This window comes from Rousettus aegyptiacus, unplaced genomic scaffold, assembly GCF_014176215.1.
Source record: "Rousettus aegyptiacus isolate mRouAeg1 unplaced genomic scaffold, mRouAeg1.p scaffold_m13_p_10, whole genome shotgun sequence".
Lineage (NCBI taxonomy): Eukaryota > Metazoa > Chordata > Mammalia > Chiroptera > Pteropodidae > Rousettus > Rousettus aegyptiacus.
The window spans coordinates 27,611,750-27,616,569 of record NW_023416285.1 but is presented as its reverse complement, the minus strand read 5'-3'; the positions used below and the strand labels follow the sequence as shown (position 1 = coordinate 27,616,569).

The 4,820-nt window shown below is 35.3% G+C and overlaps 1 pseudogene; it reads right to left on the bottom strand.

Annotated features, from left to right (window-relative positions):
* Positions 1 to 3,149: 3,149 nt before the first annotated feature.
* Positions 3,150 to 3,268, bottom strand: LOC118608957 (annotated as a pseudogene).
* Between the last annotated feature and the right edge of the window lie 1,552 nt (positions 3,269 to 4,820).

The following is a 4,820-nucleotide window of genomic DNA, read 5'->3' as shown; positions in this document are numbered from 1 at the left end:
GCCTTAACAACAGCTCCTTCTGAGGGGCCCTTCCTTCCTCCGTAGTTTTAGTCTGGACTACAGTGTCCTCCTCTTTTCCTTTCACATCCAGCACTGTTCACCTGCTTCCCACTCTTGCTAGTCTCTTAGCTTCTCATATTCCTACTCTATATTCCTTTTGCTCAGCCTATACCTGCTGTGGTCCCTGCAGTAAAGTCTTTTCATTTGAACCACCTGCTGGAAACTTGATTGATACAGAGAAGACTACACATAAATAAAGCTGCTTTGAGTGGTGTCTTTTTATGTTTTACTGGCCTAAGTGGAATGTGGGTATCGATGGTGGAGTGTGGGGAGAAACTTGTGATAAAGAATCTAATTTATAAATCAAACAATTAAGGTTTGGGTATTCATAACTCCTTTGTTAACATTTATCTTTTGGGTTTCTTAGAGTTGTACTTCTGAAGTTAGATCAAATTGTCTTCATGTTTATAATTGGTGGCATAGAAATGGGGATTTTTTCATTTGTTTCATTTTGACAAATTCTAATCTGGTATTATATAGAGGAAAATAGAGTTGTATAATTCTAGCAAGCATAAAACCTCCATTTATAAATCTCAGCAAGTTTCAAATTGTTGAACATTAAAGTAGGTAAATCTTTCAAATTCCTCAAAGAGCAAATAAGTTAATAGTAGAATTCGAAACAAATAATTCATTTATTTGCATAAGGAATCTGAACTTTAACTCTCAGCTTTTTGAATCAAATATTATTTTAACTTGTGCTGATGCCCATAGTTGACGTATCAACTATCAATGTTAATTTATTAAAACCGTACTTGATGCTGGCATAGTGTAACTATGTCTGTGAAGTATATGTTTTCTTCTTATTAACATTTATGTTCCAATCTAAGATACAGATATGTCTTTTATATATACACATATGTATATATATGTGTGTGTTTTAGAAAAGCTATTTAACTTTTTTCAAAGAAAAATAGAAGTATTTCTAGAGTGTAAAGCTGAGTTCATCCCAAATAAAATTAAAACACCCCCTCAGAAATGTCTCATATTTGCATTTGGCCTGAAACATTGCTTCTGTAAACTGCCTAGTTATCAGAATTACCTGGAGAGCATTTTAAAAGTAAACATTGCTGGGTTCAATCGCAGTTGTTCCATAGAGTATAAGGCAGGATGAGAGTATGTCATTTCAGTCATAATCATGTACTAGAATCCAAAACAAGGCTCTCGGTAATTATTTGTTAAATGAATGACAGACTATCTGAGAGTAGGATACAGGGAACTATTTTTTGAAGTGTAGCCAGGTGATTTTGGTGATTAATCACTTCTGAAAATATTGATCTTTAACTTAGAATTTTAGATCTGGAGATCTTAGTCATCATCTAAGCTTACCCACTTGTGTTGGAAATGAATTATACATACTTATGCATAATCCCAATATCTTCATATTTAGCAATACGTTTTGGGAACAAATAAGAAACAGATAGAAAAAAGGACTGAAAAATCAAGTTTTTATCATAAAAACAGCCATTTTACAATTTGGCCTTAAGGTCTATGAGAAGTCAACTCATGAAGGCTGAAAGGCAATCAGGAACTAGACGTACCTGAGCACTCACCTATCTTAGACCTTTGTCGGGATCCTATTTCAGGGACTGCTAAGGAGACTTCTCTCCTCCACACCTTCCTCTCCCAAGGACTTTCATCCAATTATGTCAAATACTTGAAGAAAAGTGCTTTGCTTTTACATGAAATAGTGCCCTTCTCTTGCATAAGAATATCTCAAACAATTCTTATTTTCTCTGTGCAGCATAAATTAGGCAAACAAAATATTTTTCTTCCCCCAAAAATCTATCAATAATATGAAATTCACTTGCTAACATGATATTTTGTGCAAATACACCAAAAATGTTTAATACCTAACCTTTTTACTTCTCCCTGCATATTAACATGATTAGAAAATATTTGTGGCTAGATAGCCATCGGAAAGTAAACATTTAGTCACCTAGCAGTTATTCACAAAATTATTTCACTATGCTTAAATGGAATTTACTGCTGACCACAGTAATTCTTATCTCTCTTTAAAGGAGCTATGCAGCTAATATCTTCAAAGGTATTCAATAACCCAAAATAAAACTGCTGGCATAATTTTTCGAAGTACTGGTGAGGTATAATTTTGTATCTGCTGGAAAATGATCCTTGTTCTTTTTTAAATGGGCATATGTTGTCTCACAGACTACAAGCAATAAACAACAAAGTAATAATAGTAATTAGCATCACTAAAGCACTTACTACATGCTCATTATCTGCTAAGATTATGCATAGCGTCTTACATTTACTTAAAAAAGTAAAATAGTTAAGCAAGTATCATGTGTAAATATTTGTGTGTATATGCATATGTACATATATAGAACATCTCTGGGCAAATATTAAGACACAATTAACCATTTTTATTGTGGCCATCACCGGAAGTCCCCTGTCGAATAGAATAGTCATTCCTCTTCTTTCATGTTAAGGGAACACTGGTTTTGTTCAGGCTGCTGCATGCCTGGTTCCAGGGGAGGAGTTAGGGCAGTCTCATTCTCTTTCACCTGTGGTGGGTCTGCAGATAGATTCAGCTATTGCCTGGGGAATGAGAGATAGGGGAAGTCTGCTTAAGACTCTGAGAGGCTTTCTCTCCTCAGAAAATAAAGATGTACATGAGGAAGAGGGTCTTTTTGCTTCTACCCCTTTCCTTCCTGCTCAGGCACCTTTCATCTGAAAAATGGACTGCTTGCAGCTGTGTTAGCCCCCTTATGACAGTGAGGTATGATATTGCTGGCATGCTGTGGAGTGTGGCTTCTTGATTATGTCACAACTCTGACAGCACCTCCTTTTGAATTGTATATAAAATAACAATTACCACTATTAGTAGTTCTTAATACTTGAGGCAAAGCATTCCTGATGGATACAATTACTTCTAGGGAATGAACTAAGGGGTGCAGAAGGGAAAGAGCATCTTACATTTATCTATCTATCTATCATCTATCTATCTATCTATCTATCTATCTATCTATCTATCTATCTATCTATCTATTTATCTATTTACTTATGTTTTGGTTGACCTCACAGATTGCAAGGACCTTGTCAGTTTACAATCCCTTAATTTTTATTTTTTACGCCTACAGCACCTGGTCTTCCTAGGTGGTCTCCCATCCAAGTACTACCCAGGCCCGACCCTGCTTGGCTTCGGAGATCAGACAAGCTCGGGTTTGTTCAGGGTTGCATGGCTGTAGACACATCTTTTAATTGTATATATTTTTATGTTGCTTTAATTTTTTTTTTTATCATGTATGGGCAATACCTTCAAAATTAAAAATTAATTTAATTTTTTAATTGCATTTCTGAATAACTGGGGGGAAACTAAGAACCGTGATGTTTCAGATAGTACCCTAACTTATTAGCCTATGCTTTATATCCAGGCATTCTTTGGACCAATATACATACATATAATCACTCACGACATCCAAACAGCTAGGTAATTTTGAATTTTAACATAAAATTTTTCTTCCTTCCAAACTATTTGTGAGTGTCTGCATGTTTCCCAAACAATGTAAATATGAGATGAATCTCACTAGCATGAGTTCGTAAGGGAGAAGATTCGTGTTTCTATTGTGATTTACTTCATTCTCCACTGTTTTCTTCTGAAGCAGCGGACTTAGAGTGAAGAGCTGCTTTTGCTAGCTGGGACTGATACGAGTCAATAGATATTTCTACCAGGTGGATATGTTGACACAGATGAGGAGGAAGGGTCCAAACATCAAGGGACATCAGCTAATGTGCTCTCCAGAGTTTCTCCAAAAAACATACCTTTATCTTCGTACAACCTAATTGATGCTAACATCAATTTAACAACTATTGGCCTATGAAAAAGGTTGTAATCCTCATTTAGGACGCAGGATTTCTGGATCATAACCTTGTCAGAGAATCCATTATTTCATTCTCACCTCTCTTCAGAGATCTCATGTCTCGGGCTTCTTGTTTCCCTTAAGCAAAAGTTGGTACTCTGACACTACTATATGGAGAAATGACAAACTACTGCATCATGAGAATCTGACATCTTGTTCTCTTCAGCAATGTTTAATTAGACAGACAGAGTGAATGAGGATCAAGAGAATTGGAGCAAGGTCAGTCTTAGTACTGCCACTGCTGTAACAATCCTTGAATTCAGGGGCACATTTTCTTCATGTGTTTGGAATGTCATCCTCTATACCTGTCCCATCACCAAGACCTTTTGAGTTTTTCTTCCTTAAAGTTCTTGAAAACCTCACTTTCCCCCCAATTCCCTGGATGATAATACCCTCCTTTCTAGAGCTTCACTTCTTTAATTCATGTATAAATAGCTGTTGTAATAATCTTTCTTAAAGACCTTTGACATCATATTATTCCCAAGATTTACTAAGAGATAGAAACAAACTTTTGAATAAATGGAGACATTTAAAAATCAAACATTTACTAATAAATGATGAAATCCCCATGTTTTCATGAGATATTTTTTCTCCCAAATTTTTGCCCACTTGTACAAATAAATTTTTTAGGGATCTAGGTGAAATAGCTATAAACCTATTTAGAATATTCAATTCATTAATTTAGATACCTCCACTATTTAAAATCGCAATATGAAATTATAGATTGGTTAACTTAAAAGTACTTATTTTCTCAATTTTGAAGGAAAAAGAATTAAACTTCATGCAGCTTCCTTATCAGTGTCTTCGTCACCTTTAACTCTACTTTTTGTGATCTAACAAAAGCAGACGTGCATGTGCGCTCTCTGGAGGATTTTACTTAAC